Source organism: Macrobrachium rosenbergii, chromosome 55 (assembly GCF_040412425.1).
Source record: "Macrobrachium rosenbergii isolate ZJJX-2024 chromosome 55, ASM4041242v1, whole genome shotgun sequence".
NCBI classification, from domain to species: Eukaryota; Metazoa; Arthropoda; class Malacostraca; order Decapoda; family Palaemonidae; genus Macrobrachium; species Macrobrachium rosenbergii.
This window is the reverse complement of record NC_089795.1, coordinates 10,471,087-10,487,198: the sequence shown is the minus strand read 5'-3', so window position 1 is coordinate 10,487,198 and position 16,112 is coordinate 10,471,087.

Below are 16,112 nucleotides of genomic sequence, written 5' to 3'. Positions count from 1 at the left end.
ATTGAGTATTGTGAAAATGGAAGCTGAAAAATTGTCATCATTGCTGTTAGTCAGAGAGAAGAAGAAGAATTTGGAGGAGGATCTTAGTGAAAACAGATGATGGCTCTTTACTTGCAGATCCTTTCTTATAAGTCAAGGGAGAACCAGAATGTTTTAACCACAGCGAATTTGACGTGACATTGTTATATAACATTTATTAAAAGGTAAAATTAATTATTTATAGTTTTTTTTTTTTACAGTGTACTTGATGAATACTGTCCAGTGCTAGGTTAAGAAATTTTCTGGTGTCCACTTCACTTTTCTTGCTCCTGTGTATTGTTTGTATGACTTCCAAAATAAGAATTAGTTTTGTCTTTGGCTGACATGAATTTTTCTTTCTTTCATTATTCAGCATTATGCAAATGCACTTGTGTATGTAGTTGTAAGCTTGAATGTTTCCATGAAATATGTCATTCTTGGTGAAAATAAAAAGATTGATTTTTCCACTAAACATCAATGAAAATTAGGTGCAGTTTTATTTGATTACTTTTTGATATGTTCTTGATTTTAATATTCTACAGAGAATGTTATATAACATTAGTAAATCCTAATGCTTCATATTAGCTCACTAGACACAGTGGACTGATCGTATTACTGTATTCTGTTTTAAGCTAACCAGCCAGAAGTGTTGAGACAGGACTTGCTTTGTAAACGACTAAAGTACTGTAATACTGTATTCTGTTTTAAGCTAAGCAAAGTCAAGTCCTCCCCTTCTCTCTAGCGAGGGGAGAGAGGGGCTGACAATAAAACAAACTTGCGCTGTGACACTTTGGGTTCATCCAGGCCCCTTTTGAAATGTTGAAACAAACTCATTAACTTAAAAGCCCAGAAATCTGGCAGTTGAACATTCCTTATGTTCAACAGATAAGAGCCACAGGACTCCTTCCTCAGCTCTTCAAGACCAGGAAGAGAGGCCCTGGTGAGCAGAACTACCAGTCGGCTCAGAGATTTACCCAGGATCCACCCACCAAAGGATAAGTCCCCTATGTAAAGATCGAACGTTTGTGTTTTTGTGAGAATCAGTACAAATTTTTGAAGTAATTTTATTTTTCCTAACACACAAACCAGAAGATCTTTCCATCTATGGCCCACCTCAGCCACCCCTCATTCTGATACCTGGACCAAAAAGGCAGAGTGGGGTGTGGACCGACGAGTGGGTGGTGCTTCCACCCCTAATGTCGGTAAACTACCGTGTTTGAAAGTTCTCAAGCTAAATCCTGTGTAAAGATCTAAAGATTTTTATGTTAGGAAAAATACAAAGTACTTTAAAAATTTGTAGTTTTGAGAAGATTTTTACTGCCTTTTATTTTATTTACATCTTATTGCCAGTGTAATTCAGAATTTGTTTATACCGAAGAAAAAAGATCAGATATTGAAAATACTTGACAGTACTGTAAATTACTGTAATGTACGATATGACAGTGTACGTTAATGACTGAATATTTTGTTTGCCTCTACATAACATTGTTAATTTAGAAATAATTTTTGATACGAAGAAGTGTAGTTGGTCTCATGAAATATTTTGGTTTTTAACTGATATAATTGTGTTTTATGTGTGTGCCAGATTGATTCCTTTGTGGTGTGAGGAGTCTTGTTTTATATGAGAATATTTGATATGGAATATCATTGAAAGCAGGCTGAAAATGAGCTACGACTATCTTGAACTTGCAAGAGACCTGGCTGCAGCCTACCATTCTGTGAAAGGTAGATTTTGTGATAACATGAATGCAAATTGTTTACTTCAGTACTTTCTCTCATTCTGGCAGTTTCACTATCTGAAGGTTTGGCAATACGGTAGTTGGTTCATTTGAATGTCTTGGGATAATCCTGAGGGCACGACAGCAGGTGTTATCCTAAATAGAAGAGTGGGATCCGCTGTTTGAATGTGCTCTGAAGACGACAAATGTCATAGATTCAGCCATGGAGACATACAGAACCCTCTGCCACACTATGAAAAAACAGCAGTAGCAGAGCAGAATAACTTGGTCCTTCAATCCAAAACCCAAACCTTTGCAAGAACCCCCACCCAAAGAGGCCCTGGCAGAAGTACCTGTAGTCCTGGCAGAAGAGTTTCCTCTCTCTGAAGAGGGGGGACTCTGAGGAGCTGTAACTCCTGAAGTACGCAGTGCAGTAATATCATCGTCATTCATCAGACTTCACAGCAGTTATTCATCATCGTCGTCAATTCAACATTCATCACTGGTGAGTACCCATACTTACTGTTTCTTTTTTTTATTACAGTCCAATATTTTTAATGTGTACGTATATCTCTCTCTCTCTCTCTCTCTCTCTCTCTCTCTCTCTCTCTCTCTCTCTCTCTCTCTCTCTCTCTCTCTCTCGTACTTAGTGCTCACACATACTTTTACAACTTATTATTGCAATACACTCCCTGAACACCTGAATTAGCCCTGGTTACCTACCAGCCCGAACTATATCCCCAACTCATTACCCACTAAGTGGGTAATTAACTGTCAGCGTTACCAACGCTTACAGGAAAATCCTAACAAATGAGTTACCTAGCGCACCGCTGGCAACGCTGCTGCAAGTCCCGGCTGTGTATGGCCGAGAACCTCAATTGCTTTTTGTTCGCCGTGCTGCTAGGACTTGTCCTACATCAGGCAAAATTTTGGTTATTAGCCCGACTTTTATTTTCGTTTTTGGATTGGATAACGACTTGGACTGGTTTTGATCGCCCCCTTCTCTTCTGGATTGTTCTTTCTCCCGTTTTGACTTGGCCTGGCTTGGATTTTGAAATGGATAAAATGGATAAGACACCACCCTTGGACAACTCCTCGGCTTCCACTTCTGCTTCTGCCGTGACGACGGAGTTCGCTACCGCTGGAGACACCGCAGCCCATCGCTCGTGCACCGCCTGCAAAGAAAAGGATGAGTACCCTTAAAAACGACAGACATTCGTTGTGCATAAATTGCAGGAAGGTACAATCCAGCGTCACATTGCGATGTGACGAGTGTAGGTCATGGTCGACAACACAGATGGAGGATTATCTCAAGCATAGGAAATCATTAGCTTCTAAGAGTAAACGTAAGGATTCAGCGGTAGAAACTCAGGGTTTGACAAAGAGGCTTTAGAGTCAGAATTATTTAGGAAATTAGAAGACAAATTGTCAGCCAGCATGTCTAGTTTGTTTTCAAGTTTCATGTCAAAACTAACAGAGATAAAGGATCGGAAAAAGTTAATAGGGACACAGAACCTAATCGCTCTTTTTCAGCTCCCCTGCCTGTTCCAGAATCAGCCCTAACGGGTGCCGGGGTCATGGAGAACCGCAAACCTCAAAGGTAGGATCTACCGGCTCCCCGGCGCGGAGCAGGCAGTGTCAGCAGCAAATTTCCCCTTTCACCCTGGTAACGTAAGTCCTAAGGTAAAATCTAATTTAGGATTGACGCAGACAGTTAGAGATAGGACGGTAGTAAAGAATCAGGAAGATAAGTTGAAGGTGCAGTGGAGTCAGGTGTCATTAAGGTTGCGGCTCCTTTGTTGGATCCAACAGCGGTTCTTTTCCCGCAGTAGGCTCTCTGCAACAAAAGGTTGCGAATTCGGTAGAGGATGATTCAATTTTGGTTCCTAGCTCTTCTAGTGTGGATAGGTTGGAAAGTATCCCTTTCTCTTCTTCCAAGTTTCTTCTTCCCCTCGGGACAAACCTTCGTCCCTTTCAGAGTCCAATTCAATTGATCAATTGCTGAACATTGCAGAGTATAATGCTGATCTGTTGGGACTCTCTAAAGGCTACAGATCTTTGGTTAGAAATTGTTTTAATATTGGGTTTTCCAACATTTTTGAGCATGTCTTGAAAAATCTTCCTGAATTTACAAATGATGCTTTACAGGATTATCAGGGGAAACAGAATCGGTCTATTTTCTTTCCTTAAAATCTATGGCTTCTTCTGTATCCACGGACATCTCTTCTCCTATGGTTTCAAAATCTTCTTCTTTGGGTTTTTCTCAACCTTCCGTTTGGGTCATTCTTCGGGAGACTTTCGGTTTCTTCTCTCGCTCATCCGAGCTCTCTACCGTTAACGGACTTGCCTTCGGACAATCTTCCACAAATCATATGTTTTTCGTCTTCCGAGCCTGTTGCTGCGACATCTAGTAGTGCGACTGTACCCGTGTTCAATGTTTCGCCCCGGTAGTCTCAACAATCACCCAGTAGCTAGGTTTTGGGTAACCTATCATCCACAATCGCTTCGGTTGGCACCTCGCAGTTTCCCATGCGAAACTCCTGTGAGCTCCGGTCCGTCTAGTGCGTTCCCTACATGTATGACGTCATCGGCAGGGTCTCCGGTGGTTTCCCGAGTGTGGCTTCTTCTTCTCTCTTCCCTCCTACTGTACCTTCCTTCTCTACCTTTCCAACAGGTGTCTCTGTTCCTCCGGTTAGGACGGTTTTGTAGGTTCGGGTTGGTTCGGGTCATCATGAGTTTTTCCCACCTTGTTCTTCTTCCGCAAATAGCGGAGTGTCTGCTGCGGCGATTCCTCATCAGCATGCTTCTGTTATTCAGCCTAGTTCGGGGTTGGCGAGTATTGCGGCTTCTCCGTTTTCTGAGGGGGCGTGGTTCGCCCAGGTGTGTCTGGCTCAGCGTAGCTCCACCGTTGTTGGAGAGTGCGGGTTTTGCGCAACCCTTTCGGCTGCCGCAACATTGCGGTTGATTCCCCAGGTGTGCGTCTTGCGCACTCAGGTATTTCGTGTTCGGGTTAACTGATCCAGCGTTTTCTAGGGTCAGCCTGTCTCTGTTCCTGTCTCGACTCGGTCGGATCTTTCTGATAAGGATTTCTCTTGCGAGGAAGAGGATCCGGTACCGAAGCCTGTTCTCCTTCAGCGAACGAGAGCGAATACAAGCGGATGGTGGACTTCATTCATGCTCTTTACCCACAGTCCAAGGCTCGGAAGAACCTTTTCAACCTAATCAGGCAATGTTTGAGTCACTGTTCGCGACGAAACCAGTGGTGGCTCATGCACCAAAGAATCTAGTTTGGTTTGGCGTGTCGAGAAGGCATTGAGGGGCGGACGGTAGGTTAGCGGCATTAATTGGGTCGGGTAGGCAGGATTCCGCCTTACTTCCCTTCGTGGGTTTTACAAGGTTGCGGGTAACCCTTCTGCGGTGTTAGGGTACCTCTTAATGAATCAGTGGAAGCTCTTCTATCTAGGGTCCCTTCTTGAATCGTTTGGTTTCCGCCACGGCGAGAGAAGCGGGTATTTTGGAAGACACTTTTCGTTCTCAGTCGGAGGCTCTATCCCATTCGATGTGGATGTTATCTGGTTTAATGGGGTTCCTTAAACAGGACGGTTATTCTCCCTCGGACCCGGTTTTGTTCGACAATCTCATCACCGGTGTCAATGGGACTGGCTTATCAGGCAAATATATCGGCCGGTTGTACGACCTTCTTGTAAGAAAAGGAGGATTTCTTTCTGAACCATCTACCTCCGCATTATCCAGATATTCACAAAAAGGGCTCTGTTGAGAGCTCCTTTGGCGCTCAGCAACAGTCTTTTCAGGGAGGAAGATGTAGCTTCGATGGTAAATTTCGTTTCCTCTTCTTCAGCTGTCGAGTCACAGCAAGCCATGATTCGAGTGGCAGCACAGTCCTCTAGATCTCGAGAGGTTCCAGGATGACATCTCCAGCCAAGCGGACCTGTTCCAAATCACCAACCAGGTCCCCTAAGAAAGTCCGTTTCTCATCCAAGACTTCTGCTTCTGCTTCAGATCCGAAACCTTCTGTCCTTAAGAAGGGTTTTCGGGAAGTAGGAGACACTTCCCTCGTCTGCGCCGGTAGGAGGTTGCCTAGCTCCATTCTGGGAATCCTGGAAGGAGTATGGCGCGGAGAGTTGGGTAGTGGAGGTGTTAAGGAAGGGGTACAGAGTCCCTTTTCGTTCCCTGCCTCCTCTATCCAGCTCACCGGTTCATCTTCCCAGTTATTCCCCTTCCTCCATCAGGGGAATAGCGTTAGCAGCAGAAGTCGAGCTCTCTGGGAAAAAGGGGCATTAGAACCCGCTCCTTCTTCCCCAGGTTTTTACAGTCGGATTTTTTGTGGCTCCGAAGTCGGGAGGATCTTGGAGACCCATCATAGATCTCTCGAGTCTCAACCGGTTCATCATCTCCCGAAGTTTCATATGGAAACTTCTCAGTCGGTGCTGCGGTCGGTCCGAGAGACGACTGGATGATTTCAGTGGACCTCAAGGACGCTTATCTCCAAGTTCGGTCCATCCGAATCTCGGAAGTTCCTTCGATTCTCGGGTCCAACTGGAACATTTCAGTTCAGAGTCCTCTGCTTCGGTCTGACCACAGCACCTCAAGTCTTTCGAGGGTGATGTCTCCTATTTCAGAGATTATGCATCGTCGGGGTTTCAGGATGAGGCGATACCTCGACGATTGGTTAGTTCAGGCTTCGTCAGTAGAGGAAGTTTTGCAGGCGAGGGACTTCTTGCTGAATTTGTGTCAAAAGTTGGGAATACGCATCAACTTAGAAAAGAGCTCTTTGATTCCAGCTCAGACAAAACGTACTTAGGGATAACGATTCCAGACGCAGCGTCGTTTGAGGGCTTTCCGACGGAGGAACGAGTTTTGGCAATGCTGAGCCAACTAGAAACATTCAGATCGAACAGAGCGCAACCTGTAAGCCTATGGAAGAGCTTGCTGGGCAGGATGGCCTCCCTCTCTCTCCTAATTCCAGGTTCTCGTCTCCGGATGCGTTCTCTTCAGGCATGTCTCAGGAATCGCTGGGACTTTCGGGAAGAGAACGCGTTCATAGTCTGGGACGATTCTTGCCTGAAGGATCTTCGGTGGTGGTCAGAAGAATATCATCTGACCATCGGCGTAAGATTGGACTCCCCCATTCCAGATTTCCATCTGTACACAGATGCCTCGGATCAGGGTTGGGGAGCAACCCTGGAGGAATGTCAGGCCAGAGGCCTTTGGACGAATCTGGATCGGAGGGAGTCCATCAACCACAGAGAACTACTGAGCAGTAGAAGAGGCTCTGGTTGCTTCGCAGATCAGTTAAGCAACAGGACGGTAGCGCTCTTTGCGACAACGTAATCGCTGTGTCATACCTCAAGAAGGAGGGGACAAAATCACAAACTTTGAATCAAGTCGCCCAGAGAATTCTCCGCTGGTGCGAAGTGCCACAGGACTACTCTCGTTCCTCAATTCGTATCGGGGAAACTCAACGTTTTGGCGGACGCCCTAAGCCGGTCGCAAGAGGTTCTAGGGGGGGAATGGACGTTAGTGCAGGAGGAGGTTCAACTTCTATTGAAGAAATGGCCAGCAACCATAGACCTGTTCGCTACGAGACTAAACTTTCGCCTCCCAGTATACTTCTCCCCAGTAGAAGATCCCATGTCGTTCGGGACGGACGCCATGTTGCATTCTTGGAACGACATGCAGACGTATGCATTCCCTCCGTTCGAATGATTCAACAAGTGTTAATGAAACTCAGGATATCCTGCAACACCGAGATGACGTTGATTTGCCCTTTTTGGCCTCAAAGACCTTGGTTCCCGGACCTTCTCGATTTACTAATAGATGTTCCGGTTTTCCTGCCAGAGAGGAAAGATCTTCTCAGACAGCCGCATGACTTCCATCACTTCCACGAACCTCCGCGTGCTGAAGCTAGCTGCGTGGAGACTATCCAGCGAGCAGCACGTCATGCCGACTCTCTAAGGCAGTGGCTCGTAACTGTCTTTCTGTCTGAGAAGATCATCCAGAAAACTATATCAGGCCAAGTGGGCAGTTTATCGTAGTTGGTGCCGGAACCAAGGTCATCGTATTTCTCTACCAACGGTAGCTTAAGATAGCGGACTTTCTTCTTTTTCTGAGGAAAGAAAAGAAATTTTCGTACTCTCACGATCGCCGGTTACAGATCAATGCTTAGTAGTACGTTCGTTTCCATCTCCCAGAATTGGCGACCAGTAGAATACTTCACGATCTCTTAAGGTCTTTTAAGATAGAACGTCCAGTTCTTCTCTTGGGCACCATCGTGGATTTAGCGGTTTTGACTCTCCTTAGGTCGTCAGAATACGAGCCATTAGAAACACTGTCATTAAGACAGTTAACGAAGAAGGTATTATTTCTAGTTGCTCTGGCCACAGCTAGAAGAGTAGGAGAGATTCGAGCGGTCTCAAGAACTGTATCTTTCTCAGGGAAAGATATTTTTCTGTCATATTTGCCGGAATTCGTAGCTAAATCGAATCGAATCGAATCCTTTACCCAGAGCGTTTAGAGTAACGTCCTTAGAAGATTTCGTGGGAGGTGACGCTTCAGAAATGCTATTATGTCCGGTCAGGGCGCTGAAGGCTTATTTATCACGCACAGAAAAGATGTTGCCTCACCCGAGAACGTTATTCGTTTCTCCCAGACGCCCTTCACACTCGATCTCGAAGAATGCTATTAGTTTTTCCTAAAGAGGTAATACAACAAGCGTCGGCTAATTCTTCGTCTCTTCCGGAACCATCGAACTCCTCTGAACGCCCAAGAGCTCATAGTATTAGAGGGGTAGCGACATCGTCGGCATTTCTCAAGAATTTTCGGTGTCGGCAATCTTAGAAGCAGCTACTTGGAAATCAGTATCAGTTTTCACTTCCTTCTACCTTAAGGACATTCAATTCTCGTCGGATAAGGGTTACTCGCTGGGTCCTTTTGTGGCGGCCAATTCAATTCTTTAGTAAGGGTAGATGAAAGGTGGGGGTGGGAGAGTAGGGCAAGGTTAGACAGCATAAGATAGGGAGTAGTTTTGTCAGTGAATCGGAATTCTTTTACAATTAAACTGAGGATAGGTATAGCCAGGTGGTTTTCAGCTAGATTTATTCAACCTCCCGGCACAGCATCGACAGCAACGGACGGCAATGATTCGAAGCTCCGACTGCACATTCAACTTATCCTCCGTACATGAGAGGCTACAATAGCCACATGGAGACCAAATGCGTTCCCCTCCATACATGAGAGGCTACCAATAGCCACATGGGAGGTTCGCCAGGCTCCGCTACATGCGAGGCTTTGATTAGCCACATGGGGAGTTAGTTCCCTTCTTCCGTTGGAGGTTTTCCTTGAATACCACATGGGAAGTAGCTCGACCCAGACAGTACCATGACTCGAGACTGACGTTGGGTACTCTCTCCTTCCAGGCATCCCCACCTGTTAAGTAGACTACCAGGTGAGGTTTGTTGTTGTTTTTATGCAGAATAGACGATAATGAGTTACCTGCTTTTACTTGTTGGTAGGTCGGTCTGACTTAATTGAACCCACCTCCACTGAGTTTTGTTAATCGGGCTAATTCAGGTGTTCAGGGAGTGTATTGCAATATGAAGTTTTCATAATAAAACTAATATTGTAATACTTACCTGAACACCTGAATGATTCCCACCCTCCTCCCCACTTCAATATGATTAATGAATAACGCAATTGGGGTTCTCGGCCATACACAGCCGGGACTTGCAGCAGCGTTGCCAACGGTACGCTAGGTAACTCATTTGTTAGGATTTTCCTGTAAGCGTTGGTAACGCTGACAGTTAATTACCCACTTAGTGGGTAATGAGTTGGGGATATAGTTCGGGCTGGTAGGTAACCAGGGCTAATTCAGGTGTTCAGGTAAGTATTACAATATTAGTTTTATTATGAAAACTTCATATTTCTCTATACGCCTTTACCTGTACAGTACATAATTTTAAATAGATTGAATTTTACCTGTACCACCTTCTACGAACATTACGTACATGTTTGTGTTATTTTATTGAATTGTACCTTTGTTATGACTGTGGCGTATGAAGTTTACCTAGTGACGCAAAGAAAACGTCTTTTACTCAAGTGAAAAATAAAATGGCATCCCATGAATTAGGGGTAACATTAGTATACGTAAACACCTACTGTAAATGCGCTATTATGAAACTGCTCAGTACTAAATTTTTACATCAACCTTTTATTTCCTTTTTAAGGGTAATGTATTAAGCTAACTTTTAAATGAAATTACACTAACTTTAGTTTCATTTAAAAGTTAGCTTAATACTTTGGGAGCATGATTAGGGTCATATGTAGTGCCTAAACTCTAGAAATAAACATTTATTAGCATTTTTAGAGACCGTGCCAAACTTTTGCAAAAATTTGTCTTGCGCGAGGGGTTCTGGAACCTAACCTTGCCTAAGTTTGGGGTATGACTGTATATGTATACAACACGTAGGAAAACTTGTTCCAAATATAGGCAAGTATCTACTAGCCACAACATCAAAGGAAAATGAAAATAATTTAGGAACAGCAATATATGTCCATAATAAAATGATATACGCCAAAGTAGATATAGACTATGCTGAATTACAAATTTCAGCAATAACAGTGAAAATAGAAAGTAATTTATTTGATATTATTAACTCATACAACCAGCCTAATAAAAATTATGATTTAAACATATTACAGAAAATAATAAAAGATTTTAAGAATCCCATATGAATTGTAGGAGATTTCAATGCACATAATCCAATGTGGGACTATAACAATATTACACTGGATAAAGATGGAGAAAAATAGAAAACTTGATGAACACTAATAATCTCAAAGCAAATACGTATTGCTCCAAAACCCATGGAACATTTTTCTCAATAGACATCACCCTTTGTTCAACAAATATAGTTGACAAACTAGATTGGAATACTTGCGATGACTCCTACTCGAGTGATCATTTTCCCATAATAATATCCTTATTAAATAATAAACCAAAACCATACTCTCCACATTATAACATGCAAAAACCAGATTGGGACATTTTTAACTTGCATACCAGAAATATACGCCATATGATTATTTGAGAAATCACAATGAGACAAACGAATTCTTTGTGTCTTTCATTAAAAAGGCAGCAGACAAAGCTATTCCTCACTCAAAACCCCATAATAAAAAGCATAAAAGTCCCCTGGTGGTCAGATGATCTATCTGAATTAGTACGAGAAAAACACTCACTAGCAAGGAGGTTAGATACTCTAAACAGAAGATTCAATCAAATAAATAAATCAAAACCATTCCTAGAAGGAAATACATTAAAAATGACAATTGTACTATTAGAAATAGTTCCATTAAAACCTTTATATAATAAAATATCAGCTAAATTTAGAAAGGAAGTCATAAAAGGTAAAATAATATCTTGGAGGTCTTATGTATCGGAAATAACGCGAAACATCCATTCAAAAAGTATGGGAAAAATTCCGAAAAAAAAATGGAACAAACATTAGACCACCCAGACAAGCTATATTATATAATGGCAAAAAAATTTTAGATCTTTTTGCCAAAATAAGCAGTGACCAAAATTTGCACAAACATTTAAAAAAAGTAAAGAATAAAGCAGAATCTATAATACTTAATTTTGAGACAAAGGAAGATATATATTATAATAAAAAATTCAATATGGAAGAGTTGGAATATGCTCTCTTGAATTGCAATAAATCTGCTCCTGGAGGTGATGATATGTGCTTTGAAATGATTTGCCACCTAGCACCTTTGGCAAAATCATACATATTAAAACTTTACAATCAATATGGCTCAGAAACTTGTTTCCAGATGAATGGTGAAATGCCATAATAATTCCTGTACCGAAACTTGGAAGAGATCCTAGTAACGTGAACAATTATAGATCAATCTCTTTAACAAGTTGCCTATGCAAGTTGTTGGAGAAAATGGTAAATGCACGACTTACATGGCACATACGTGAAAATAAAATTTTAACTCCTTCCCAGTTTGACTCACAACGTAATCGACCTGCATTAGATTCTCTGTCTGATTTGGAGGACCACATACGTAGAGGATTTGAGAGAAAGCAAATTACAGTAGCTGTCTTTTTTTTTTTGACTTTGAAAAGGCATACGACACTACATGGAGGTATGCAATATTAAAATCACTACATAATAATAACATACACGGCCATCTTCCTAAGTTTATTAAAAACCTTATGACTGATTGCACTTTCCAGATGAGAATAGATAATGTTCATTCCAAGACATTTCCACTTACGAATGGCGTTCCACAAGGGAATGTCCTTAGTGGTACTCTGTTTAGGAATTAATGATATCAGTAACATGCTACCGGTCAGAATTAAAGGTGACCTGTATATGGATGATTTTGCAGAATGAATGATTAATAAAATATAATAAAAATGGATGAATGGACCTCATCTCCTCATCTGTAGGCTTTGTGTTTCCCATAGAAAAAACTCAAGCTGTCATGTTTTATAAGAATAAAAATTGGAAAAAAGGTGAAGAAATAGAATTGAAAATCAGAAACCATAATATACCAATTAGCCAGACTGCAAAATTTTTAGGATTAATATTTGATGGACACCTGAATTGGAAAGCCCATATAACTTACATAAAATCAAAATGCAAAAGGACGCTAAGTCTAATTAAAAAACTATCTCACACAAATTGGGGAGCTGATAGACATACTCTTACCATGCTGTATAAAGCAACGGTGTTATCAATCATTGACTACAGAAGTGAAATATATGGTTCAGCATCTGAAGCAGCACTGAGAATATTAGATCCAATTCACGATGAAGGACTAAGAATATACACAGGAGCATTTAGATCCTCACCAGTCTCCTCAGTACAAGTCGAATGTAGCGAACTGCCGCTGTTCCTCCATAGAGAGTTCATAACAATGAAAAGTGCATTAAGAATCAAGACAAGTGATTCATCAACGAAAGATCTGTTTGATGTAAGGGATATATTTATGAACAATTATCCACCTCCTTTCCCAATTAGAGCTAATAGATTGTTCAAGTCACTGAACACAGATGTACAAGTACCTTCAACAGTGAAGTTACTACCCCACTGGACTGTGAATAAAGTAAGGACCTGCACGCAGTTGAAATATTTATCAAAAAGTTCCTCTTATACTCCAGAATACCATAGACAAAAAACCATAGATCATATAAGATGAAAAAGTTCACATTATGTGATATATACAGATGGGTCTAAATCACAACATGGAGTAGGAATATGCAGCTATATCCCAGAACAAATCATATTAGTTATCTTATCTTTGCCTAATAGTGCCTCAGTCTTCACAGCAGAGTTGTATGCAATTGCAGTAGCCATCAGAATTATAAAGCAAATACCATTCAGTAATTTTGTGATTTTTAGCGGCTCAAGAAGTGCTATAGAAGCCGTTCAAGGTTACTACTCAAAAAATAATATTGTACAGGAAATTACATATGAACGCCACAAATTGTATAATAATGGAAAAAATATTGAGATATGTTGGATCCCTGCCCATGTAGGGATTAAAGGAAATGAAGAAGCTGATAAAGCAGCTAAAGAAGTAGTCCACATGGCAAGAGCAAATGTAAAAATCCCAATTAGTGACTTATAAGATATATAAAAACAATCATTGTAAGTAAATGGCAAAATATATGGAACGAGGAATCTATAAATAACAAATTGAAACAGATAAAATCCAGTGTTGGAAAATGGAGCTTATCATGTTAGAGGGAGAGACGCACAAGTAATCTGACGCGTCTGCGAATAGACCATACTCGTTTGACACATGGACACTTGATGAACAGTCCGCATGGCCCTCCTCCTGAGTGCCCAGAATGTAAAGTGTTGATAACAGTCAAACATGTGTTGTGTGACTGTTCAAAATATAATCAACGAGTATCAACCTTTGGAAATAAATCGATGGGGGAAATTTCGTCGGAATCTTATACATTTTCAGTCATCCCAATTTTAAAATTCATGAAGAAGTGCAACTTAATAGACAAAATATAAAACCAAGTAAATAATGAAAATACAGAAGCCTGTAGGGCATTTAATGAATAAAAGATAAATTTTATGTAATTTATTGTGAATTTTAATTTTTTATTTTTTTTTTTATTTTATTTTATTTTAATCTTTAATTTTTTTTTCTATGGAAACAAGCAAATGTATTCATTATATACATGTGTTTCAGTGTAAAAGCATGTTCATTATACAGTTTTTTCTTTTAAACTTCATTTTCATGCATTCATCATGCGAATGACCTATTTGGTCCCAGTTCTAGGCCTATGGCCTAGACCAGGTATGTCATCCTGATCCTTCAGGCCAGCCCTATGAGAGCTGATAGTCAGCTCAGTGGTGTGGTTAAACTATCTTAAAAATAATAATAATAATAATAATAATAATGATAACATGTTATACTGCAAGATTTGTCCCACTTGGACCACTACACCTTTCCGACCTTCAACATGGTCAGGAAGTGGTGAACAAGTCTTGGGGCTCGTCGCAGCGTTATGATGACTCTCATAGCCCAGTACTGGCCCATGAAAGAATGATTCCAGGACCTGCTACAGTTGTTGGTGGATTTTCTGAGACTCCTTCCCTTAAAAACCATGTCTACTCGCTTAAGAGATACCAAAGGGTTGTCCACTCTTGCCCCTGACAGGCTTCAGACTTCCGGAAGCTTGTCAGAGTGTAAGGGTTTTCAAGATTAGCTGCAGAAGCTATTGCAAGATGCAGGCGTCGATTTCCTAGCCATGTCTTCCAGGCTATGTGGGCAGTTTTCCGAAGCTGATGTCTCAGACTTATCATCTCTTCTTCAGAGAGGTCTGTGATCCAAATTGCAGATTTCCTTCTTTATCCAAGGAGATCTAAGAAACCCTTGTCATCCACCATTAACGGGTTTCAGGCTGTGTTTAGCTCAGTGTTTAAACACAGGGGTCCTGAATCTTGCGTCAATCCCAGATCTTGACGTCCTCGTCAAGTCCTTTGGTACGTCTAAGCAAGGAAGGAAGATCCAGCCTCATGGAACCTGGACGTAGTGTTGAAGTGGCTGATAGGTCCCTCTTTTGAACCCCTTCATTCCTCTTCTCTGAGAAACCTTCCTCGGAAGACTCTTCCTTGTGGCCTTGGCTAAAGCTAACATATTAGTGAGTTCCAAGCCATCAATAAAGGCTAAGTTTTTTCATATGGAGGTGCGGTTTGCTACTTTACCCTTGGATTTTAGCCAAGAACAAGGACCTACCCAAGACCTGGATCTGTTCTTTCTCCCTAAGAACTTACCGGACATCCTTGGCTCTGAGGAAGAATAGAGAGCTCTCTGTCCAGTTGGCACACTCTCAGATCCAAGAGGACATCCTGCCTTCTCTTAGGGTGAAAGCTCATGAGGTCCAAGCTGTCGCTACCTCTCTTGCTTTTAGGCATAACGTGTCCCTCTCGTCCATCTTACAATCTACCTGTTGGAAGTGCAAGTCGGTCTTCACAACTCATCACCTGAAGGAAGTGGAAACTGTTTGAAAATTGTAGTACCTTAGGACCTTTATCTGTGGCTGGCATGGTGTTGGGAGAGGAAGCATAGGGAGCTCTCTTTCCCTCCTCTATCTCCTCACCTTGATTCAGGGTGTTGAGTCCATGGGGGGAGCCTGGGGGTACATTGTACCTGGAGTACCCACCAGTTTTTTAGTGGTTTGGGTGTGGTTTTTTATTGCAGTGTAGGTGTCAGCATTGTCTGATTTTTATTCTGGTTCTATGCCCAGGGCACGGGCACCTTTTTAAGATTTGCTAGCCATTGGAAACCTTCCTTCGCTGCAAAGCTCCCACTTAAGTAGAGGTGCTCCACGTCTATACCCCATGACACTACAGGTTAAGATGAGCAGCAACCAGAGGCAGCATTCTCCTGCAGTAGTTCTCTTAACTGATAAGGAAGTGACAAGCATTGTTTTCAATGTTAGCAACTTTTCTGTTTCAAATTCCATTACATGACTTAATGTTTTGGGGTAGAATATGCCCATGTATCCCACCTCCTGTCAGTGTGGAATCAGCAGTGTAATCACTTGGTAAGTTATTACTTGGTAAGTTACTTGTATAAAAATGCTATTTTTATAATAAAATTAAGTTTTATATATACTTGACCAAGTAATTACAGTAACAGAGCCCACCCTCGTCCCCTCTGATGGACATAAGGCACAAACAGAATGAAGTTGTCTGCTAAGTCATTCCTGGTATTCCCTTTAGTGAGCGGGACTAGTCACCTACGCTAAACCATTGAAGCACTACAACGAATTTTGAGTTTAAGCTGCAGTGGGAGTTAGAAACTACAGCAGTGTAATTA